The sequence below is a fragment of the Tamandua tetradactyla genome, chromosome 5, assembly GCF_023851605.1.
Source record: "Tamandua tetradactyla isolate mTamTet1 chromosome 5, mTamTet1.pri, whole genome shotgun sequence".
Lineage (NCBI taxonomy): Eukaryota > Metazoa > Chordata > Mammalia > Pilosa > Myrmecophagidae > Tamandua > Tamandua tetradactyla.
Window position 1 is genome coordinate 158,815,437 of NC_135331.1, and position 26,645 is coordinate 158,842,081.

The 26,645-nt window shown below is 36.9% G+C and overlaps 1 protein-coding gene and 1 non-coding gene across 13 annotated transcripts in view; one reads left to right on the forward strand and one right to left on the reverse strand.

The window, feature by feature from the left end:
• GRIK2 (glutamate ionotropic receptor kainate type subunit 2) overlaps positions 1-26,645 on the forward strand; it is a 1,225,242-nt gene that overhangs the window by 226,466 nt on the left and 972,131 nt on the right. The window lies entirely within an intron of this gene.
• Positions 15,171-15,328, reverse strand: LOC143685301 (U1 spliceosomal RNA). The gene has a single exon (XR_013176547.1). It is a non-coding gene; the product is annotated as a U1 spliceosomal RNA (small nuclear RNA).

A 26,645-nucleotide genomic window follows, 5' to 3' on the forward strand; every position in this document is an offset into this window, starting at 1 on the left:
GGCCTTTTAATACTTTGTGAGCTCACTGTAAATCTTGGGTCTCTTTGGGATAAGTTGGCCTTTTTGGAAACAGTTCTTCCTCTGACAAGAGATGCCGTTTCCAGATATGTGGATTCAGCATAGCTGAATGAAACAGGCAGCCCAGCAGGAGCAGCAGCAAACCGTAAAATCCACAATTTTAAAGTGTCAGGATAAGTATTTCATGGACCCATCCTGAAACTCTAAAATCAGATCAACTGGGAATACACTTTCCAGCCAAATCTTGGCAGGTGCAGCTATTGCCACAGCTCTGCTGTTCTTTCCCTAATCTGCCCATCTGCTCCCAGGATTCCAGTGTTTCTCTTCAAAATATTCCCTCTTCTCCTTTCTTTAGCTTCAAGTACTCCATTTTGCCATTTAAGGCAAAGTCCACACCAAAAGTCAAAGCAGACAGGACCAGGGCTGTTATGTGCAATTAGAGCAGTAAAGGCAGCCAGTCTGAATAATTACATCTTGCAAATTGGCTTTCTTGTCTATATTATTCTAATTTACCCAGTCTCCTCTGATTTTTTTTTTTTTTTTGCTAGCTCTACATAAGCAAATGAATAGCTAATTAAGTTGTTAGTAGTGGATAAAAAAGTTTAAAATGGATTCATTCATAAAAAGTTTTTGTGAGCATCTTCCAAGTACTAAGCACTATTTTGTGTTCACAACAGTGAATACAAAACACAAATTCTTGCTCCTAAAAGTTTATATTTATTAATGATGTCTTTCTTATTATTAAATTTTCTCATGAATCATTATTTTGTTGAATTTTCAGTAATGATCAGAAGAAGACAATGGTCACACTGATCGTTATATTGTGTGGTTTAGAGGCTAGATTAGAAATAGCTTATAGGCTGTACAAAAGTAGGGGTTGGGTCAGGTTTGGTTCCTGGGGTGAAACTTGCTGATCTTTGTCTTAGAAATGTTTTAAGAAAGGATTTATTGTTTTCATTTTGCAAGGTAAATAGACTTACAGAACTTAGGTCAAAGTAGAAGAGTTTTGAATGTATTTCTAGAGTTCTTCCTCTTATTTCACAAGAGCTTGTGTGGCTTTGTTTTTCTCAATTGTAGGATCTCTAGCAGGGATAAAAACTGCAATGTTTCAAGGAAAGTTGGGAAAGTTGGGGACTCCCGTTGTAAATAACATCAGTATGGCCATGTCTCTAAGATTCTACTGTCTCCTGTCTGGAGTTGGGGACTCATGTGGCTAGTACCTCCCAACTTCACTAAAGGCATACATGAATAGGCTAATACCATCCCAGATCCTGAGAGTAATAATGAAATGGATCAAGTATAAATATATGAGCCCAAATTTGAGCTCTCCTTTTCTCTTCTTAGTCATACTCCCTTAAGTTTTTAGATTCCTCACATTCTTTCCCTAATATATTGGGAAATCCATACTTGGGGAGAAATTTATAGAGTTACACCGAGTTGTAATGAATGATACAGTTGTTAATAAATGATGAGGCTTTGATGATGGTTTGAAGTTGTATGTACCACAGAAAAGTACGTTTTTTTAAAAGTTAATCCACATCTGTGGATATGGACCTATTGTTAAGTAGGATTTTTGGTATGTAGGATCTTAAGATTTGTTCCACCTTATGCAGGGTGGGTCTTAATTCTCTTACTGGAGTCCTTTATAAGAGAATGAAATTCGGACAAACAAAAAGAAAGCCATGGAGCCAAGAGGCTGAAGCATACCATCCTCAAGAGAAGGTGGAGACTAGCAGATGCTGCCATGTGCTTTACCATGTGACAGAGAAGCCCAGGATCACTGGCAGCTGGTCCTCAGGAATAAAGTATCATTTGATGATATCTTCATCTGGACATTTTTATGACCTCAGAGCTATAATCTTGTACGTTAATAAATTCCCATCATTAAAACCCTACGCATTTCACAGTATCTGCATTTTGGCAGCCTAGCAGACTAAAACACCCTTCCTAAGAATCTGCATCTTAATTGGGGAACAAGTCCTATGCTAAATGATTAAATGTTGATGAAGTTTTGAGGACTAATGCAGGTGAGAAGAATATTTTTGAGGTGTCCCACACATAGTTGATATTTTCTATCTGCCCATGAAGCTGACTTTAAGCTGATATTCCTGAATTTGTAAGTATTACTCAGTTTTTTGTTGAACCCTTCCACCACCACCATCCCCCCCACCAGAAGATTGGCACTGCTGCTCCATCGGGCTTGGAGGACAAAACATCGATCTTTCAGAGTGACTGAAAGAGGAAAATAGACCCTAAATACCTGGAACATGTTTCAAAAAAATAATAGTTTATATTTTAGTGTACATCAAATTTGCAAGGTAGTTTTATACCATAGTGGTGTAGATTTTTATTTGTGAAGCTATTCATAATCTCAATAAAAGTACAACTTAAAGAGAAAGTTACCAAAATGAATGATCAATGATTTATACATTGTACAGAAATATGGCTCAGATAATTTGTAACATTCTCTTTTACAAAGTCAAAAGCAGAAGTCTGGTGTGAGAATAAGCCAGTAGAGGGTAGTATGTATGTGTGCATGTGTACACTCATGCATGTGCAGAAAAATGGCATTTTATCAAGTGTATCTATTGCTGGTAACAGACTAAAACCTAGTGGATTAAAATAGTGATCATTAATACGCTTAATGAGTCTACAATTTGGACTGGGTTTAGCTGATGGCTCATTAGCTGATCTTGCCTGGAATTACTCCCACAATTTTCTTCATCTGGTGGCTCAATTGGGGCTGACTGGTGCACAGTATCCTCACTTACATGTCTGAGGATTATCTCAGGCTATTGGCTGAGGTAGTTTGTTCTTATCTATATTGTTTCTCCATAGGATAGTCTGTGTTTTTTACATGGCAATGATAGTATTCCAAGAGGGCACACCCCAATGTGTTGTCAGTACTTTATAAAGCCTCGGCTTGTATCACATTTATTGATGGCCTATTGGTCAAAGTCAACATCTAAATATCTAAGCAGCTCAGTCTTTTTCTTAGAAATTGAAAGAGAATTAAAATATTGTTCTATGTTATATGCAGAAGCCATCACCTTGTGGTGGTTTTATCTGTAGCCGGACCCATCTCCAACTGGATCTTCAGGCTCAAATACACTTAATTCTCCCATCTTTCCCATCTTGAAATGAATGTGCATTATTTGGGGATCATAAAAATTCTATGGATATTTGTGTATCTGTCTTTTATGAAGCTCAGGATGGCAGATTTAGTCAAAACAACTAAGGCCTTGGAATCAGGGAGATCTGCATGGGAAATCCCAGCTGTGTTACTTATTACTATATGACTCTGAGTTTCAGTTTTTTGATCTTTAAAATGGGGATAATAATATAACCTTAGCGGGGTTTTTGTGAGGATTTAAAGGGATAATGTTTGTAAGATATGGTAGACCTTACAATAAAGTTAAAGGTACTTTAGTAATTTTTTTTTTTTCATGGGCAGGCACCAGAAACAAACCCAGGTCTCCAGCATGGCAGGTGAGATCTCTGCCTGCTGAGCCACTGAGGCCCACTGAAGTTAAAGGTACTTTAGTAGGGTTAGGTGGATTCATTACCTAATCACAGCCTGACGAATGAGTCTTATAACACCTTGGTATTCAAGAATATTTCTGCTGCCAAAGCTATCACTGTAAGTTTTAATCAAAGATTCCAGATAACTGTGATTACTTTACATTTCAGTGTCAAGTTTGCCTCAGGACATGTGTAAGAACAAATAGCCTACTGCTGGATGGAAATATGGAACAGACTTTGGAATGCTAGCATGCAGCTAGCTCACCATGACTGTTTCTGAAACACTTCAAAACTATTCCAAAAAACATAAAAGACAGAAGGAAACATCGGGGAATATTTATGGAAAATAATCAAGAGAAGATAAATTAGCTTTAGAAAATTTCCATAGTATTTTTCAATTTATAAGCCTTTTCAAATGAATATAATATTATATTTGAAAATATGAGAAAAAATGATACAAGGAAAAACAAATACCTAAGCACAAATTGAACAAAACTTCCATTTCTTCCCCCACCCCAAAGATGTGCCTGATTATATTCAGCCTATTTGAAAGCGGCAATAGCTCTTTAAAGCTTTCAGGTTGCTATTCAGTAAATTACTTATTTGCTGCAATGAATGGAATCCTAGCAAACTGATAGCATTAAAGATATTCCTAGAAACATCAGGATTGTGAAAGGCCAAGCTTTAGTGGGTGAAAGAAGTGACGCTAGCACTTAGAAGGAACAGGCCTTGTGCCCCTTGTTTGTAGAGAACGCTACCACCTCAATGCCCAGAGATGGTGGGGCTCACGCCCCAGAGTTTGGGGAGAGCATGGCTGCTGTACAAACACTCTGAAGGATTGAAACTGCTACTCCATCAGGCCTGGAGGACAAAATATTGATCCATAGATGACTCTCACACCTTGAAATCTGAAGGAGTTTACCCTTCTGTTTTTTTTAATTGTTTGGGGCACTTGACCCCTGATTTCCTTCCAAATTTTCCCTTTTAGATTGGGTTTATCCTACAATTAGCAGAATCACAGGGTGATATTTTGCATATGTCTTGGCGAACTCACCCCATGGACTGTCAATACCATCTTGATTATTGGAAACAAGTCACTAGTGTCTTTGTTTCTAATCAGAGCAGGAAACCAAACATAAAAATGCACATTTAAGATTCTGTTTCTCAAGAACCACTCCTAGTACTAAGCTGTATTAGTCAGGGTTCTCTAGTGAAACAGAACCAAAGGAAAAATCTGTAAATATGTGATCTATAAAGGTCTCATGCAACTCATGGAAGAGTCCAAAATGGAAGAGTCCAAAATCCCATATGGCAGACTGTAAAGCTGGAAACTTTGATGAAGGGTCTGGATGAACTCCACAGAAGAGGATCACTAGCTGAAGAAGCAGTGAAAATTCTCTCTTCACCCTTAATAGTCCTCAGCTGATTGAATCAAATCCAACTGATTAGATTACCTCATTTGTGGGAGGTGCTCCCTTATTTGATTGTAGATGTAATCAGCCACAGCTACAGTCAACTGGCTGCTGATTTAATAAGCCAGCCTCCTGGTTTATCAACCAGCTACAAAATATCCTTGCAGCAGTGGTTAGAACAATGCTTGCCTGACCAGACAGCTGGGCATCATAACCTTTTTAAAATCTATTCTTCCAATCTCTCTTTCTGTTTTTTAACTGGAGAGTTTAATCCATTTACATTTAAAGCAACTAATGATAATGCAGTACTTTCTTCTGCCATTTTTCTCTTTGGTCTTTTTAAATGTTATGTCTTTTTTTGTCCCTCAATTTTTCCACTAATGCCAGCATTCATATTTATTTATTTGTTGTTTTGTAGTGTATCATTTTGAGTCTCTTCTCATTTCTTTTTGTATTATACTTTCCAGATTTTTCTTTGTGGTGGCTACTTTAGTTTCCCAGCTGCTAAAACAACACCATGCAATGGGGTGTCTTAAACAATTGGAATTCATTGTCCATTGTCTCGAGGCTAGGAGCAATCCAAAATTGGGGCACCTGCAAGGTGATGCTTTCTCCCTAAAGACTATGGCATTCTGGGGCTGGTTGCCAGAAATCATTGGTCCTTGGTTTTCTGTCACATGGCAATTCATATAGCAACATCTTCTCAATTTTTTCCTGGTATCTGTTAACCTAGTGCTTCTCATTTCCCATGGTTTTCTCTCTTTATGTCTGAATTTCATTCTGCACAGAAAGGAGTTCAGGAATCTGAATTAAAGCTCAAATGATTCAGATGTCTGCACTTTAAATAAAAAGGTCGTATTTACAATGTGTTTGCACCCATAGGAAGGGCTTAAGATTAAGAACATGCTTTTCTGGGGAACATAGTTCTATCCCCCAGAGTTATCTCAGAGATTAAATTTAACATCATTAAAGAATAATAATTATGCTGGATTTGATACCAATTTACCTTTAATAGTACCCACAAACACAGTTCTTATAGCCCTCTGTTCTCCCATCTTTTGGTTGTAATTTTTTTAACATATATTTTTTATATATTGTAGGTCCAAAACCATAGATTTATTATTACTTATCACACCATTGCATTTAAGAGCCTGTGAGAAGTACACAGTGGGAAAAATACATTAAGAAACAAAAAATACAATACAAGACAATAGTACTGGATTTATAATTAGCCATACAGTAACTTTTACCAGAGATCTTTGTTTTCTTAGCTTTGATGCACTGTTTAGTGTCCTGTCTTTCAGTCTGGAAAACTCCTTTTATCTTGTAGCTTTAGTAAAGCTTGTAGTTTTTATTTATCTGGGACTATCTTAATCTCTCCATCATTTTTGAAAGCCATTCTCATCAGATATAAAACTCTTGATTGGATGTTGTTTTCTTTCAGCACTTTAAATAGTTCATCCCACTGCTTTCTTGGCTCCATGGTTTCTGTTGAAAAATCAGTATTTAATCTTATTGGGGCTCCCTTGTATATAGCACATTGCTTTTCTCTTGAAGCTTTTGTAGGAGTAACTTTTAAAATATAAATTTGAAACTGAAGCAAGTTGGAAATTGTAAAGTAGTCTTAAAATGTAACCTTTAAAACAGCCTTTAAATGTAACTCTAAAGCTGGAAGCAGGCTGTGAATGAAAACTCTTAGTCTCACAAAAGAGCAATATGTAAATGTGAACTCTGCAGCAATATGTAAATGTAAAGTCTGCACCCAGATTTGAATAAGCTTACATCTATTGCCCCAAACCTCCCCAATATGAATAAAGCCTTTCCTCTATCTCCCTAGACTAGAAGGTACCTTTCCAGGTGTCACAGAGGATGTAAATCCAAAGGAAGTAGGAAGTAACTGAGATAAACTACTGAAGTTCTCCAGACCTCTGTTACTTGTTAACTAAGATGATTATCTCTCTTTGTCTCTGACAGGTATAAAAGCTAATTGAAAAATCACTATGGGGAAGCCTATTTGGGAAAGAAATTTCTTCAGTCCCCACCAGTGTAAATAAAACTTTTTTTCATCTTCAGCAGTTCAGTGTGTCTGTATATTTGGTCTCACCAAGCGAAGGACTTAGATTTGGGAGTGTTCCATCTACACTTTCGGAACTTTCTCCTTGTTCTTGGCATTTGACGTTTTGACTACTATTTGGTTGTGGTTCTCTTCTATTTTATTCTATTTAGAGTGCACTGGGCTTTTTGAATATTCATCCTCATGTCTTTCATTAAATTGGGGGCATTTTCTGCTATTATTTCTTTGAATATTTCCTGTGCTCCTTTCTGTCTTATCCTTCTAGAATTTTCAAAATGCATATATGAGTACACTTTATGATGTCCACAGGTTTCTCAGATTCTTTTCATTTTCTTCATTCTTTTTAATTTTTGCTCCTTGGCCTGGATCATTTCAATTTTCTTGTCTTTGAGAGTAATGATTCTTACTTATGCCTGTCCCCAAATTCTGTTGGAACCCTCTGGGAATTTTTCATGTCAGTTATTGTGATCTTCAATTCTGGGTTTCTGTTTGGTTTCTTTTTAAAATTTGTATCTCTTTATTGAGATTCCCATATATTTCATGATTTTTGTCCCTGATATTCTTTAGTTCTTTTTCTGTTTTAGTTAATGTTGAGGATTATTTTTAAAAGTCTTTGTCCAATATGTCTAAAATCTCATTTTCTTTGTTGATGGTTCCTGTATTTTTATCTTGTTCCTTTGGATGAGTCATCATTTCCTATTTCTTTCTTTGTCTTGTAATGTTTTGTTGCACACTGTACATTTTAATATTGTAAGTGTTAACTTTGGATTCAGTACCTGAGCACTGCACTTCTTTAGTTTGTATCCAGCTAATGATCTATCAGCCTGAGGTGAATGTGAAGTACAGGGTACTCTCTACCCTTTTTCAGACCATGTCTTGTCCTGAGATTGCAGTTGCTGCTTTCTCATGGCCTTAGAAATTCTCTCACTTACAGAAATTCAAATGACCCTTCTACTCCCTATGAAATAGTCCCTCTCTTCCTCTACATTGTTCTATTTATGACTTAAAGTCTCTAATCCTTTGCCAAAGGCCACTTTGATTTAGTATTTCTTATACTGCTTTAGCTGTTTGCAATCTGCTCTGCCTGCAAGGCAAGTTCTGTGAGGGTAAGCGGAGAGGAGTTTCCTATTTCAGCTTTTCAGACTGCCACTTGTAGACTGGCACCAACATGCAGCCACCCCAGGACCTGTTTAAGGATTTCTCTGCTCCTTCCATTATAGGACCAGAGACTTCCAAAGAACAGAATCTTGGAGCATCTTATACCATCATCTTGTTGCACTGCTATCTGATCTGGGTTTCTCAGTACCTGGATGCTTTGTTTCCTTCAGTTCCCATCGCTCATTCATTCTTCTTTGCAGTATTTATTGATCTTGTTCATGAGCTCTACAATCAGGAGTCATTTAAGTTATTTTTTTGCCTGTTCCTTTTTTCATTTGTAAGTATGTAGGCATTTCTTCCAATAACAGTGTACTCTGTGCATTTTTATGTTACTATTATCGTTTTGCAGCATTTTGATACCATTCTTCTTTCCAATTCCTTCCATGTTTTCAAGCTACATTATTGAATGATGATTTTGTCTGTGAAAGTGCTTTCCCCTTTTCAAATTTTCCATTTGTTTTTTATACAGATTTTTATATGCTCCTGTAGTTACCCAATATAGTCTTAACCTTAACAGAACTACTTCTGTTTCTACTTTTTCTCTACAAAGATCATTTTAAAAACAAATAATTGAAATTAAACAACTGTTTAGTAAGCTATCATTTTGCTTAGGTTGGTATTTTAAATTTAACTCATAATAAATTCCTTTTTAAAATAGCTTTCTGTTTGAAGAATCCAAATGGATATACTAGTTTATACTTCCATTTCTCTTTTTATACTTCATAAATATTTTTATTTTTACTGGTGATAATTTTGCCTGTGGTTGTCAACCAAATAAGCATAGTTAACACTATAATTACTTGGTACCCTCAATTATATGAAACAGATGTGAATCCAAAATTATACCATAAGCCCCCAAATCGGAGAAATGGGAAAAGTATCCTAGAACCCGAGAGTGTAAACCTGGTGGGGTTTCTGAACATAAAACCCAGGAAAGTGTGGTGGCTGCCTGTGACTATGGTCCCCAGGAATTTCTCACTATCACGCTATTCCATATACAACATGAAGCAAATATCAAAGATACCATTTAAGTATTCGTACCAGTTTTTTGCACAAGTGGCTTCTGCTCCAGGTAAACAGATCTTGGCTGTGATTCTCTCTGCTCTGATTGAATTGTATCCTCCCCAATTTATTTTAAAGTCCTAATCTCAAATAACTCAGAAGGTAACCTTATTTAGAAATAAATTAGACAAATTAAATAAGGAATTTAGACAAGTTAAAATGGAATCAGGCAAGTTATAATGAGGTCGCTTTAGACTAGGATGGGTTCTTAATCCAGTGTGACTAATGTCCTTTGAAGAAAGAGAGGTCTCACAGGTAGACACACGGAGAAATGTTGGCAATGTGAAGATGGAGGGAGCAGAGATTGAGTTGTGTTGCAAACCAAGGAATGCCAAAGATTTCCAGCTACAGCCAGAAGCAAGAAGAGAAGAATGGGACATATTCTTCCCTACAGACTTCAAAGGGAGCGTGGCTCATATGACCCCTTCATTTTGGACTTCTAGCCTCAAGAACTTTGAGAAAATAAAAATCAGTTGATTCTATCCATCTGGTTTTAATTTTTTCTTATAGCAGCCCTAGGAAACCAAGAAATTCTGTATTCATGTGTCTTCCCATTTATCAGTGTGGCAGTTTGAACTACAACCTCTATTTTTTTATGGGTCCAAGAAATGTCACTATTGTTCAGCTCTGCCTTTTTCTTAAGAATAGGAGCGAAAATTTCCAAGTTCTGTAGATGTCAGATCTTAAGCCAGAATAGTCTTTTTAACAAATGGTGCTGGAACAACTAAGAATAGGAAAGGAAAAAGTAACCTTAATCCATGACTTGCAGCAATTTCAAAAACTATCTTAAAATGGATTATGGGCCTCAATGTAAAGCCTACAGTTATAAAAATTCTATAATAAAGCATAGGGAAAAATCTTTGTCACCCTGGATAAAGCAAAGCTTTCTTGGACATGGCACCAAAAGTATGATCCATAAGAGAAAAACTTGATAAATTTTATTTCATTAAAATTTAAAACTTCTGTCTTTGTAAGACATGGCTCAGAAAATTAAAAGACAAGCCACAGAATGTGAGAAAATACTTGTAAATCACACATCTCACAAAAGACTTTTATCTAGAATATATAAATAACTCCCAAATCATGAGAAATGAATAATCCAATTTGGAAATGAGAAAAAAAAAGAGTGTAGAAGTCAAATAAGCATGTGCAATAATTTTAAATGTCATTAGTCACTAGGGAAACACAAATTAAATTCACAATATGCTACTATTACATACCTATTAAAATGGCTAAAATACAAAAAAATACCAAGTGCTAGTGAGTATGAGGAGCAACTGTATTTCTCCTACCTTGCTGGTGGGCATGCAGAATATTGCAGCTACAGTGGAAAACAGTTTGACAGTTTCTTATGCAGTTAAACAAATGTTCATCATAAGACCCACTTTCAGGTAATTTATTCAATAGAAATAAAAATTTAAATTCACACAAAAATCTATACACTAATGCTCATAGCAGCTTTGTTTGTAAGAGTCAAACTGGAAACAAATGTTCTTCATTTGGTGAATGGATAAGTAAACTGTGGTGCATCTGTAAGAAGGAATAATATTCTGCAATGAAACAAAATGAATTCTTAATGCATGCAATGAATGGTTCAATCTCAAAGGCATTATTTATTTATTTATTGGCATAGGCAGGACCAGGAATTGAACTGGGGTCTCCGGCATGGCAGGTGAGAATTCTGTCACTGAGCCACCGTCGCACCACTTTCAAAGGCATTATTTATGTTGAGTTAAATAAACTAGTCTCAAAAGGCTATATATTCCATTTATATGACATCTGTAAAAGACAAAGTGATGGCACAGAAACCCCACAGTAGTTGTTAGGCAATGGAGGTCAGGGGAGAAGTTGACTATAAGGAAGCACAAGGGGACATTTTTGGGTGATGGTCCTGTTTATTTTTTGATTTTGGGGAAGGTTACAAAACTCTATGCATTTGTCAGAACTCCAAACAGCTCTTAGAACTGTGCACATTTATTATAAATATAATTTACTGTAAATGCAAATTTATATATGTATATAAATTTATTATAAATGTAAATTATACATTAATAAAAATGAACAAAATTAAAAATCAAGAATTAGCAAAAATTATTTAGCATAAAATCCACATATTCTACTTCTAATCTTCTTCATTTTCCAAGTATTATCCTTAGGGAAAATATTTGATAAATGTAAATCATGGAGGAATTATCTGTAATGCCAGCAGTCTTCATATTTGAAGAGACAGTATTTGCTAAATAACATAGCAGCTTGTAAAACTCTTTTTGTATTTATTAATGAGATTTCATTAACTATCTTTTAGTGGATATCATCTGTTAAATTGTACTGTATTTGAATAATAATGTTGGTCCCACATGGTCCTCAAAGCTTATAATTTCAAATTAATCATGAAAACAGATATGTTGTATTCTGTATGCTCACTCTCTGCCATTTTGAGAATGTACATCTATTTCTTTTGGGTCTACTATCTTATTCATGAAGTATAAGCTTAGCGGTTCATTTGTAGAGTCTTTTCAATCACAGCTGTTACCTGGATATCTGGAGAATTAAATGCTCTTTGGAAGAGCCCTGTGGAAAATAGTTAGACTTTTTCATTTAGTTCTTCAAATTTAAAAGTTGGTGTATTTTGCTGTAGGGAAAAAATACTTATATCTGTGTAGAAGTTAAGGATTAAAGCAAATTGTCTGCTCCATTTCCTATGATTTGGGGGAATTTCATGATTTACACAAAACTCTATCTCCCAGTAATATTCTGGGAATTTCATGATTTACACAAAACTCTATCTCCCAGTAATATTATTAATCTAATAATTCAATTTGATCTCGAGTGGTTTAGTCATTGAACAATTATTCACCTGTAGGGTTAGATTTGAATAAGAGACCATTAATATAATATTCTTGACCAGTTTTCATAACTTTCCTACCATGAGAGTGAGACTGGCAGAAAACAAGCTATAGTAATTTATTGATATTTGTGGGTATTTACAACCCTGTATTCGCGCATGTGATATATTTCAGAGGCTGAGGCTTCAGCCAAGCCCAGCTAACTCTTCTGACATATGATCTCCAGAGCTTGGTTGCAGAATACTGTGAAAATTAAGGAAAGACATTAGAAACAGACAAGACATTTTATCTCAGTGTTTATAAGAGACCTTCAAGCTTGTTTGGTTATCATAGCTGCTTAACAAATAAGACAATTTGATTTTTGTCATCAGTGATATCATATTCCTGTTTTTTCTCCCTTTGAGTCAAGCTGTTCTCTAAGCAATTACAGAGACATGCCAGATATTTATTATGAAAGATGAGCAATTATCTTAGTTTTCCAGGGCTGCTAATAACAAATACAACAAATTGGTTGGCTTAGAAAACAGGAATTTATTGACTCACAGTTTGGAATGCTAGATGTCTAAAATCAAGGCGTTGGTAAGGCCGTGCTCTCTCTGAAGTCTGTAGCATTCTGGTGGTGATTTCTTGGCAATCTTCCATCACATGATTATGTTTCCTTCCTCCCACTGTAGCTTCTGCTAACTTCCATTGGAATTTCCTTTGCTTATAAGAACCTCAGTAATATTGAATTAAGGTACACTCTGTTTCAATTTGGCCTCCTCGTAACAGTATTTTTAAGGTCCTATTTAAAGATTGGCTCATACCCACAGTACTGGAAGTTAAGACTTGAACATGTCTTTTGGAGAATATTATTCAATCCCAAACAGTAAACAATACTTACGTTTCAACATTTCCTTTATTTTAATACAATGAAATGATGAAAAGGATGAACTTATACCTTCAGAAGTTTATTCTGCAGTGGAATAGTTTACATTGTTCAAGCCCCTTATCCTTCCATACAGTTACTATAATTAGTTTCTGATCATTCTATCTGTTCTTATATATTGTTTTCACAACATATTGCATCCTTGGTCCTTGATTACAGTGTTTGATGTAAATATATAGGAGAAGGAATCTAGGAAAGCTCACATGCTGTGTGTGAAAATGTCAATCAAACTTCTGCTGCCCCTGCTTTGGTTGTCATTTTTCAGGCAGTGTGCTCAGTGTTATCTTGCTGTTTAATTTTCCTTTGCTTTATTTATATTAATATTTAGATTTTCTCTATTTACTCTCTTGCATGCAGTATTTAGAAAGCATAGTATTCCATATTATTCTTTACTGACAACAATTAGTATTTTTAAAATATTTCTTCTATTTTTTATGCATGTAGCTATTATCTGCACATATTTCTCTTTTTTTCCTTTCAGACTTTTTGAACTCTGGAGGAGAAACTGAATTCTCCTTTTCATGACATTGTAATTTCATAGGCAGAAATTATTATCTGTATTTCAGATCAAAACTGAGGTTCAGGCTAGCTATTCTCAAAACTAGGCGCAAACAGGATTTTTGCTGTTTCATTTCTGGCCTTCAGATTGCCAGGAAGTCACTGAAGGTCATTCAACTGAAATAGAATCCTCTCTGGGGAGTTACTGCTCCTGACATTCAATTAGGTCATTCTGGAAGTCCATACTGCAAAGGGAAGCTTTGTATTTCTTCTGTGTAAAATATAAAAGTAAATGAAAGCTGGTTCGCTTGAAGATTTTGATGTTTTAGAACAAAGATTGAAATGGATGTTTAGCCTCCTATAGGGTAAGACCCATGCAATTTTTAATTTGGTATGGCATCTAGTCCATTGTATTATAAGCATTCTCTAAGGACCAGATAAAATAATTAATCATTGCTTTCTGAATTCACATCTCTTTCTTCCTTCTGGATCATTGGATTCCTCATTCACATTGACTCCAGAGAAATCTACCATGGGTCTTAATTTAGGCCCCCTCCCCCAGCTTATATGGAGTGTTCTTTACCAAGAAAGTCTTAATGAAGACTTCCTCTGGTCTAGAAGAAGATGCAACACCCACCTCATAAGATATTACAGAAGTGATCAAAGAGGCATATGGATTAGTGGAACAGGTTTTCAAATCACACTTTTGGTAACACAGTGGATCCACAGAGATACTTCAACATGGTAAAATAGCAAAGTACTTTCTACCTGCTAAAATTTTAATTGCAGAAAAAGATGGTAGAGTAGGGAGCACCAGGACTCAGTCTATCCTTCAGAACTGCTAGTAAATGACCTGGCATTGTCTGAAACAACTGTTCTGAGGATCTGGAGGCTAGATAAACTGTGGGGAAGAACTGTGATTAGCATTCTCCACTCCATTGGAAATTGGTGCTCCCATTCTCATGGCAGGCTACCTCAGGATCCAGCCCTTGGCTGGCTGCTGCTGTAGAAAGAGACATAAAATTCCTCTTTCCCAAGAATGAGGATGTGTATAGCGGAGGCATTGCAGAGCAATGATCGCTTTTGATTACCAAACTGAGATTGCTGGGTCTTGGCTCTGAAGGCAGCTATTGTCTCAACCCATCCTGGACAAAAGCATCTAGAAGCCTGTATTTCAGCCCTGCCACTCCCCCACACCCAATATAGATGAAAGCAAGGGTGATTTAAATACACAGCACATTCTTAGGGCTGTGGGGAACATTTTTCTGGAGGGTGGTTTTTCTCCAAGAATGTGGGGTATTGGGGGGGGTGGAATATGGCTGAACATGAATCACGCATTTTGATTAGTGAATTCAGATCACTGGAACCTGGCTCTGAGCTATATTTTCAATCCACCCCCAACAAAAGCAGCTGACATCCATTGTTTCAACCCTAAGCCCAATAGGGACAGAGTCAGAGGAAATGTAAAGGCACACTACCTCCTTAGGACTGTGGGAAATAGTTATCTGAATAGTACTATTGGCTGAGCAAGCTAGGAAAGCAGAGACTTGGGGAGCTGCCAAACAGACATTTAGTGTCCTTTTTGGTCTCATTCCCAGGGCATTTTGGAACCAGTCTACATGCCCTTTGTGGACCCCTGGCCCTGTATTTTAATTTTTATTTAAAATAAAAAAATCAGCATAAATTATGCCCTCAGTTTCCCCCATGAGGGAAAATCACGGAGGCCAGCAGATCCTGATGTGTAATGGATCAGCCTCACTCTGGGAAAACCATCTTTGTGGTCATGGTATCTCCCCTGCCAGGGAAGTGTCTCTGGCTCTGTTATGACTGGGAAATACTGACTTGGGAAAGTCCTCTTCAGGGTGACCCTTCTCCCAGAATTTCCTTCCAAGCAAAAGCAGTTAGAGACAATGAAAGCAGGTTACAAAACTATAGAGTCAAATAAAAGACAAACAGGATAGATCAACATTTTTGGAGAAAGAATAGAGGAAAGGAAGTTTTCTCCTCAGAGTGAAACAACTGCACAAATAGTGCAATCCCCAAAATTGCCCCCTTATATCCAGGGCAATATCAGATGAGTAAGAGCTCTAAGAATCTGATCCATTAGACACAGGCTATTCTAATGGTCTAGAATAAGTTCAACCAAGTGTCAAAGAAGACCTTTAATACAAAGTTAATCAACAATAAAACCCTAGGCAAGAGAGAGAAACTGACCTCCAGAGTAAACTCATCAAGACAATCAGATGCCTAGACAAAAGTAAAAAAAAAATTACAAGCCATACTAAGAAACAGGAAGATATGGCTCAGTCAAAGGAACAAATCAAAACTTCAGAGGAGACAGAATGTGGAGCAACTAATCAAAGATGTTCAAACAAATCTCTTAAATCAGTTCAAGGAGATAAAGAAAAATGTGACTAAAGAGATAAAGGATAGTAAGAAGATACTGTGAGGGCATAAAGAATTTGAAAATATAAAAAGAAATAAAATAGAAGCTATAGGAATTAAAGGCACAATATAAGAGATTAGGAGATACTAGAGGCATACAACAATAGATTTTATTTATTTATTTATTTATTTATTTATTTATTTATTTATTTATTTATTTATTTACATTTGCAGGCACTGGGAATCGAACCCAGGTCCTCTGGCATGGGAGGAAAGCATTCTTGCCTGCTGAGCCACCGTGGCCCACCCCAACAATAGATTTTAACAGGCAGAAGAAAGAATCAGGGAGGTAGAAAATAATACAATTGAAATCTTACAGACAGAAGAACAGACAGAGTAAAGGATGTCAGGGACTTCAATGACAGCATGAAGTACAAAAACGTACATGTCATGAGTGTCCCAGAAGTTGTAGAGAAGGGAAAAGAGGCAGAAAGAATATTTGAGGACATAATGGCCAAAAATTTCCCAAATTTTTGAGAGACATAAATATGCATATCTAAGAAGGGCAACATATTCCAAACAGAATAAATCCTAATAGAACTACTCTGAGACATACTAATCAGAATGTCAAATGTTAAAGATTACGAGAAAATCCAGAAAGCAGCAACAGAAAGGTATATAGCCTGGTATTTCCCTGGAACTTTTAGTGCCTGTGTGACACTTAAGACTCAGAGTTGTAGTTCTGCAGCTCTGAAAGTCAGCATTTCTACATACAACAACTTTTAAAGAAACTAAGAAAAAGATCAGGCTTCAGTTAGAGGTAAGAACAAAGCTAATTGGGTTGAGACTAAGGCAAATCAGAGTACAGGGTTGAGGATGACTGTATCTGTATTTTGAACTTCACCTACTGTATGAGACCAAAGGAAGAGAGGTTTATTTTGTCCAAAGCCTAAATTTTCTGTAGCACACAAATGAATTCAACCTGTTTGGACAGTTAAAATACCAGCCCATTCTGGGCTCCAAACATATGGAGCCGAGAATGAGAATTAAGGTTTGTAATTCTGTGTAGCTTCATGTAATACCCAGGTACATCCCAGAGTATATTGAGCATTAGAGAGTATGGGCAAAGTCCTTTGAAGGCGTGGAGAAAAAATATGGAACTATTACACTTTCCTACCTGCAGAATCCCTGCTACCCTCTCAAACACTAGGAACTCTCAAGTTAATAGGCCAAGCCCTTGATCTTGAAGCTTGCTCTTAGGAAACTTATTTCTGTAGTGGAAAAGCTAAGCATACCTCTAATTATACCTAAGAGTTGCTTTCACAGAACCTCTTTTGTTGCTCAGATGTGGCCTCTGTGCAAGTAAAATCATTACCCTCCCCCCTACATGGGACATGACATCTAGGGGTGTAATTCTCCCTGGCATTGTGGGACATGACTCCCAGGAATGAGACTTGCCCTCACACTGTGGGATCAACAATGACTTCCTGATTGAAAAGGGGAAAAGAAATGTAACAAATAAGGTATCAGTGGCTAAGGGAGTTCAAATAGAGTCAATTGCCATGTGGTTTGTAACCCCCAACCAACATCATTCCTCTTAACCCTAATGAATACCCAGCCTTCTATCTGATGTCCTACAAATGTTTCACTCACTAATTTACTTTTCAGAAACCTAAAACATTCAGACAGTTCCTAGGCTAGATACATCCTGAAACCCAGAGGTGCCAGACTCTTGAAGAATATCAATCAGTTCCATCCTCCTTCTCCATATTGTCAACACCCCTTTTCAACACGAAAAAAGCTAGAATGGACACAGTCCAAATATCCTTAATATTGGGAGAAGGATCAAAGCAGAAGAAGGAGTTATAACAGAGAAGATAGGACTTAACAAATGAGTATGATTTCTGAATCATTATATTGATATTTCTTTTAGCTTCCAGTGTCTTGGAACAGCTAGAGGGAAAAACCTGAAATTGGGGAACTGTAACTCATACCAAATTTTGAAGTCCATTCTATAGCTATTTGTCAAAATGTACTTTGAAATTTATTATTTTTTGTATACGCATTATATTTCACAGTAAAAAATGTAAAAAAATAAAAAAATAAAAATAATCACATAATTTTTTGCTTATTTAGTTTTCTTATGTATTGGTGAGTTGTTTGCCAAATCAGGCAGTAAACTTTTTAGAGTCTTTTATTTTTTAATTGTTTCCCTCCACAATACTTAGCTCAGTATCCTATTCATGGTTTATATTTAATTCATGTCTTTAAGTTTAAATTTTATAAAAAAATATGCTTGGATAAGTGCATAGTTGTACAATGTAAAATTTTGTTTTAGAGCCTTTGTTCACAATGTGATCCCAATTAAGGAAAAAATTGGCTATAAAGCTAAAATGTAGATCACAATGTATTCAATGAAAGAAACTATTATAAATGGTAAAAAAAAAAAAAAGAAAGTGAGAGAGTTTAGCAAAAAGATACATTCTCAACAATAAATACTAAAGGGAATTCTGCAAGCTGAAAGGAAAATATAAGCAAGAGATGCTTGGAATAGAGTGTAGAAATTAGCATTATCAGTAAAAGTAACTAAAAGAAAAGGCTAAAAAGAGAAAAAAACATTAAAAAGTAAAGACATGGCATATGTTTAGTTTGCTAGCTGCCGGAATGCAACACACCAGATACGGATTGGCTTTTAATAAAAAGGGATTTATTTTGTTGGTTCTTCAGAGGAAAGGCAGCTAACTTTCCACTGAGGCTTTTCTTTTCTTTTTTTATTTTTTTTACCTTTTTTTTTATTAATTAAAAAAAATTAACAAAGCATTTAGAAATCATTCCATTCTACATGTACAATCAGTAATTCTTAATATCATCACATAGTTGCATATTCATCATTTCTTAGTACATTTGCATCGATTTAGAAAAAGAAATAAAAAGACAACAGAATAAGAATTAAAACGATAATAGAGAGAAAAAAAAACCTATACCTCACATGCAGCTTCATTCAATGTTTTAACATAATTGCATTACAATTAGGTAGTATTTTGCTGTCCATTTCTGAGTTTTTATATCCAGTCCTGTTGCACAGTCTGTATCCCTTCAGCTCCAATTGCCCCTTCTCTTTTTTTTTTTAATTAACAGAAAAAAAGAAATTAACCCAACATTTAGAAATCATACCATTCTACATATGCAATCAGTAATTCTTAACATCATCACATAGATGCATGATCATCGTTTCTTAATACCTTTGCATCGGTTTAGAAGAAAGAGCAACACAACCGAAAAAGATATAGAATGTTAACATAGAGAAAAAAATAAAAGTAATAATAGTAAAAACAAAACAAAACAAAACCTATAGCTCAGATGCCGCTTCATTCAGTGTTTTAACATGATTACTTTACAATTAGGTATTATTGTGCTGTCCATTTTTGAGTTTTTGTATCTAGTCCTGTTGCACAGTCTGTATCCCTTCAGCTCCAATTGCCCATTATCTTACCCTGTTTCTACCTCCTGCTGGACTCTGTTACCAATGACATATTCCAAATTTATTCTTGAATGTCCGTTCACATCATTGGGACCATACAGTATTTGTCCTTTAGTTTTTGGCTAGACTCACTCAGCATAATGTTCTCTAGGTCCATCCATGTTATTACATGCTTCATAAGTTTATCCTACCTTAAAGCTGCATAATATTCCATCGTATGTATATACCACAGTTTGTTTAGCCACTCTTCTGTTGATGGGGATTATGGCGGTTTCCATCTCGTTGCAATTGTAAATAACGCTGCTATAAACATTGGTGTGCAAATGTCCGTTTGTGTCTTTGCCCTTAAGTCCTTTGAGTAGATTCCCAGCAATGGTATTGCTGGGTCGTATGGCAATTCTATATTCAACTTTTTGAGGAACCACCAAACTGCCTTCCACAGTGGTTGCACCATTTGACATTCCCACCAACAGTGGATAAGTGTGCCTCTTTCTCCACATCCTCTCCAGCACTTGTCATTTTCTGTTTTGTTGATAATGGCCATTCTGGTGGGTGTGAGATGATATCTCATTGTGGTTTTGATTTGCATTTCTCTAATGGCCAGGGACATTGAGCATCTCCTCATGTGCCTTTTGGCCATTTGTATTTCCTCTTCTGAGAGGTGTCTGTTCAAGTCTTTTTCCCATTTTATAATTGGGTTGGCTGTCTTTTTGTTGTTGAGTTGAATAATCTCTTTATAAATTCTGGATACGAGACCTTTATCTGATATGTCATTTCCAAATATTGTCTCCCATTGTGTAGGCTGTCTTTCTACTTTCTTGATGAAGTTCTTTGATGCACAAAAGTGTTTAATTTTGAGGAGTTCCCATTTATTTATTTCTTTCTTCAGTGCTCTTGCTTTAGGTTTAAGGTCCATAAAACCGCCTCCAGTTGTAAGATCCATAAGATATCTCCCAACATTTTCCTCTAACTGTTTAATGGTCTTAGACCTAATGTTTAGATCTTTGATCGATTTTGAGTTAACTTTTGTATAGGGTGTGAGATATGGGTCTTCTTTCATTCTTTTGCATATGGATATCCAGTTCTCTAGGCACCATTTATTGAAGAGACTGTTCTGTCCCAGGTGAGTTGGCTTGACTGCCTTATCAAAGATCAAATGTCCATAGATGAGAGGGTCTATATCTGAGCACTCTATTCGATTCCATTGGTCGATATATCTATCTTTATGCCAATACCATGCTGTTTTGACCACTGTGGCTTCATAATGTGCCTTAAAGTCAGGCAGTGCAAGACTTCCAGCTTTGTTTTTTTTCCTCAAGATGTTTTTAGCAATTCGGGGCACCCTGCCCTTCCAGATAAATTTGCTTATTGGTTTTTCTATTTCTGAAAAATAAGTTGTTGGGAATTTGATTGGTATTGCATTGAATCTGTAAATCAATTTAGGTAGGATTGACATCTTAGCTATATTTAGTCTTCCAATCCATGAACACGGTATGCCCTTCCATCTATTTAGGTCTTCTGTGATTTCCTTTAGCAGTTTTTTGTAGTTTTCTTTATATAGGTTTTTTGTCTCTTTAGTTAAATTTATTCCTAGGTATTTTATTCTTTTAGTTGCAATTGTAAATGGGATTCGTTTCTTGATTTCCCCCTCAGCTTGTTCATTGCTAGTGTATAGAAATGCTACAGATTTTTGAACATTGATCTTGTAACCTGCTACTTTGCTGTACTCATTTATTATCTCTAGTAGTTTTGTTGTGGATTTTTCCGGGTTTTCGACGTATAGTATCATATCATCTGCAAACAGTGATAGTTTTACTTCTTCCTTTCTAATTTAGATGCCTTGTATTTCTTTTTCTTGTCTAATTGCTCTGGCTAGAACCTCCAACACAATGTTGAATAATAGTGGTGATAGTGGACATCCTTGTCTTGTTCCTGATCTTAGGGGGAAAGTTTTCAATTTTTTCCCCATTGAGGATGATATTAGCTGTGGGTTTTTCATATATTCCCTCTATCATTTTAAGCAAGTTCCCTTGTATTCCTATCCTTGGAAGTGTTTTCAACAGGAAAGGATGTTGAATCTTGTCCAATGCCTTCTCTGCATCAATTGAGATGATCATGTGATTTTTCTGCTTTGATTTGTTGATATGGTGTATTACATTAATTGATTTTCTTATGTTGAACCATCCTTGCATACCTGGGATGAATCCTACTTGGTCATGATGTATAATTCTTTTAATGTGTTGTTGGATACGATTTGCTAGAATTTTATTGAGGATTTTTGCATCTATATTCATTAGAGAGATTGGCCTGTAGTTTCCTTTTTTTGTAATATCTTTGCCTGGTTTTGGTATGAGGGTGATGTTGGCTTCATAGAATGAATTAGGTAGTTTTCCCTCCGCTTCAATTTTTTTTAAGAGTTTGAGGAGAGTTGGTACTAATTCTTTCTGGAATGTTTGATAGAATTCACATGTGAAGCCGTCTGGTCCTGGACTTTTCTTTTTAGGAAGCTTTTGAATGACTGCTTCAATTTCTTTACTTGTGATTGGTTTGTTGAGGTCATCTATGTCTTCTTGAGTCAAAGTTGGTTGTTCATGTCTTTCCAGGAACCCGTCCATTTCCTCTAAATTGTTGTATTTATTAGCGTAAAGTTGTTCATAGTATCCTGTTATTACCTCCTTTATTTCTGTGAGGTCAGTAGTTATGTCTCCTCTTCCATTTTTGATCTTATTTATTTGCATCCTCTCTCTTCTTCTTTTTGTCAATCTTGCTAAGGGCCCATCAATCTTATTGATTTTCTCATAGAACCAACTTCTGGCCTTATTGATTTTCTCTATTGTTTTCATGTTTTCAATTTCATTTATTTCTGCTCTAATCTTTGTTATTTCTTTCCTTTTGCTTGCTTTGGGATTAGTTTGCTGTTTTTCTCCAGTTCTTCCAAGTGAACAGTTAATTCCTGCATTTTTGCCTTCTTCTTTTCTGATATAGGCATTTAGGGCAATAAATTTACCTCTTAGCACTGCCTTTTCTGCATCCCATAAGTTTTGATATGTTGTGTTTTCATTTTCATTCACCTCGAGGTATTTGCTAATTTCTCTTGCAATTTCTTCTTTGACCCACTCGTGGTTTAAGAGTGTGTTGTTGAGCCTCCACGTATTTGTGAATTTTCTGGCACTCCATCTATTATTGATTTCCAACTTCATTCCTTTATGATCCGAGAAAGTGTTGTGTATGATTTCAATCTTTTTAAATTTGTTAAGAGTTGCCTTGTGACCCAGCATATGGTCTATCTTTGAGAATGATCCATGAGCACTTGAGAAAAAGGTGTATCCTGCTATTGTGGGATGTAATGTCCTATAAATGTCTGTTAATTCTAGCTCATTTATAGTAATATTCAGATTCTCTATTTCTTTATTGATCCTCTGTCTAGATGTTCTGTCCATTGATGAGAGTGGGGAATTAAAGTCTCCAACTATTATGGTATATGAGTATATTTCCCTTTTCAGTGTTTGAAGTGTATTCCTCACGTATTTTGGGGCATTCTGGTTCGGTGCGTAAATATTTATGATTGTTATGTCTTCTTGTTTAATTGTTCCTTTTATTAGTATATAGTGTCCTTCTTTGTCTCTTTTAACTGTTTTACATTTGAAGTCTAACTTGTTGGATATTAGTATAGCCACTCCTGCTCTTTTCTGGTTGTTATTTGCATGAAATATCTTTTCCCAACCTTTCACTTTCAACCTGTGTTTATCTTTGGGTCTAAGATGTGTTTCCTGTAGACAGCATATAGAAGGATCCTGTTTTTTAATCCATTCTGCCAATCTATGTCTTTTGATTGGGGAATTCAGTCCATTTGACATTTAGTGTTATTACTGTTTGGATAATATTTTCCTCTAACATTTTGCCTTTTGTATTATATATATCATATCTGACTTTCCTTCTTTCTACACTCTTCTCCATATTTTTCTCTTCTGTCTTTTCGTTTCTGACTCTAGTGCTCCCTTTAGTATTTCTTGCAGAGCTGGTCTCTTTGTCACAAATTCTCTCAGTGACTTTTTGTCTGAGAATGTTTTAATTTCTCCCTCATTTTTGAAGGATAATTTTGCTGGATATAGGAGTCTTGGTTGGCAGTTTTTCTCTTTTAGTAATTTAAATATATCATCCCACTGTCTTCTGGCTTCCATGGTTTCTGCTGAGAAATCTACACATAGTCTTATTGGGTTTCCCTTGTATGTGATGGATTGCTTCTCTCTCGCTGCTTTCAAGATCCTCTCTTTCTCTTTGACCTCTGACATTCTAAGTAGTAAGTGTCTTGGGGAACGCCTATTTGGGTCTAATCTCTTTGGGGTGCGCTGCACTTCTTGGAGCTGTAATTTTAGGTCTTTCATAAGAGTTGGGAAATTTTCGGTGATAATTTCTTCCATTAGTTTTTCTCCTCCTTTTCCCTTCTCTTCTCCTTCTGGGACACCCACAACATGTATATTTGTGCAGTTCATATTGTCCTTGAGTTCCCTGATACCCTGTTCAAGTTTTTCCATTCCTTTCCCGATAGATTCTGTTTCTTTTTGGAATTCAGATGTTCCATCCTCCAAATCACTAATTCTATCTTCTGTGTCTTTGAATCTATCATTGTAGGTATCCATTGTTTTTTCCATCTTTTCTACTTTGTCCTTCACTTCCATAAGTTCTGTGATTTTTTTTTTCAGTTTTTCTATTTCTTCTTTATGTTCAGCCCATGTCCTCTTCATGTCCTCCCTCAATTTATCGATTTCATTTTTGAACAGGTTTTCCATTTCTGTTCGTATATTCAGCATTAGTTGTCTCAGCTCTTGTATCTCATTTGAACTACTGGTTTGTTCCTTTGACTGGGCCATATTCTCAATCTTCTGAGCGTGGGCAGTTATCTTCTGCTGCTGGCGTCTGGGCATTTAGTCAGATTTCCCAGGGTGTCGGACCCAACAAGGTTGTAAGATTTTCCTGTGAAATCTCTGGGTTCTGTTTTTCTTATCCTGCCCAGTAGGTGGCGCTCGTGGCACACGTTTGTCTGCGGGTCCCACCAGTAAAAGGTGCTGTGGGTCCTTTAACTTTGGAAAACTCTCGCCGTGGGTGAGATTCGGCAGCCGAAGCGGCTTGGAAGAGTGCCAGCCGGCCCGGGGTCCGAACGCGGGGAGGGTCGCTGGCTGCCACAGCCCGGGAAAGCGCCCGTCCGAATTTCCTAGTCGGCCCGGGGCACCAAGCGTGGCGGGAGGGTGCCAGCCACAGCAGCCCGCCCGGGAAAGTGCATGTTCCCGGGGAGTCACGGGTTTTGAAGGGTCCCCCCATCACCGTTCTCCGCGGCCTGGGGATTTCCGATCCAATTCTCTCAGTTGGTCCGGGGGAGCGCGTGTGGTATGGGTGCCAGCCGCCGCGGTTTGAGGGGACCGCCTGTCCAATTCTCCCAGCCGGCCCGGGAAGGGGGAAGGGAGTGACTCTGGCCGCTTGCCGCCCCGCCCAGTGAAGCCCGCGCCCCTCGGCGATCTCACCAGAGCGGGTTCTCTCAGCCCGCCAGCCTCTCCAGGATGGGGTACGCTGTCTTTTTTATCTCTGTCATGGCTTTGGGAGCTGTTCTGTATCGTTTCTACTCCCCTAGTAGCTGTTCTGGAGGAGAAACTAAAATCGGTGCGTCTTACTAAGCCACCATCTTCCCCGAAGTCTGAGGCTTTTCTTATGTGGAAGGCACAGGATGGTCTCTGCTGGTCTTCTTTCCAGGCCCCTGGGTTCCAACCACTTTCCCTGGGGTGACTTCTTTCTGCATCTCCAAAGGCCTGGGCTGAGCTGCAAGTGCTGAGATGAGGAATGCTGAGCTGCTTAGCTGTGCTACTTTGCGATCTCTCATTTAAGCACCAGCCAATTAAGTCAAATGTCACTCATTGCAGCAGACACGCCTCCTAGCAGATGTAATTAGCAACAGATGAGATTCACGTACCATTGGCTTATGTCCGCAACAACAAGACTAGGTATGCTCCCCTGGCCAAGTTGACAACTGAATCTAACTAACACAGCATATAAAAAATTGATAAAAGGGCTAAAGAAAATTCTTTAGAATTTTATAGTAATAGCATTGAATATTACTGGATTAAATTCTCCAAATCAAAACACGCTGATTGACAGAATGAATAAAAAAAAGTATGATCCAACCATGTGCTATTCATAAGAGACTCACCACAGTACCCAAAGACACAAATAGGTTGAAAGTGAAAGGTTGAAAAAAGATATCCCGTGTAAACAATAATCCAAAAAGGGTTTGGATAGCTATATTAATATCAGACAAAATAGACTTTAAATGCAAAACTGTTACAAGAGACAAAGACAGACCCTATATATTAATAAAAGGGGCAATCCACCAAGATGAAATAAAAATCATATATATGACCCAAACCATGGTGCCTCAAAATACATGAGACAAACACTGACAAAATTGAAGGGAGAGATAACATCTCCATAATACAATTAGGGACTTCCATGTACCACTCTCATCAGTAGGCAGAACATAGAGACAAAAGATCAATAAGGACACAAGGAACTTGAATAATATGTAAGTGAACTAGACCTATTAGACATATACCAAATGTGGTACCCCCAAACAGCAGGATATACTTTATTCCAAGTGTTCCTGCATCATTCTTCAGGATAGGCTAAATGTTGGGTCACAAAGAAGTCTCAATAAAGTGAAAACTATTGAAATTATGCAATCCATGTTTTCTGATCAAAATGGAATGGGGTTCAAATCAATAGAACAGGAAAATTCACAAGTATTAATGGCCATTAAACAACACACTTTTAAACAATCAGTGGATCAAAGAAGAAATTGCAAGAGAAAATAATAAATCTCTCAAGATGACTAGAAATGAGAAAACAGCGTATCAAAACTTACAGGATGCAGTGAAGGCTGTGCTGAGAGGGAAGTTTATAGGCTTAAATGTCTACATTGAGAAGGAAGAAAGACCTAAAATCAAAGACCTAAGTGCACACCTGGAAGAACTAGAAAAAGAACAGCAACCTAATCCCAAAGCAAGGAGAAGGAAGGATATAACAAAGATTAGACTGGAAATAAATGAAATGGAGTATCAAAAAAAAAATAGAGAAATCACTCCAAAGCAACTACTAGGTGAACTGAAACAGTGCAGAACAGCTCCCGGGGCTACGGCAGGGAATGGACACATAGCGTACCCGAGTCTGGACTGGCTAGTCTGACTGCAAGACTCGGCTGCGGTGAGATCCCCGA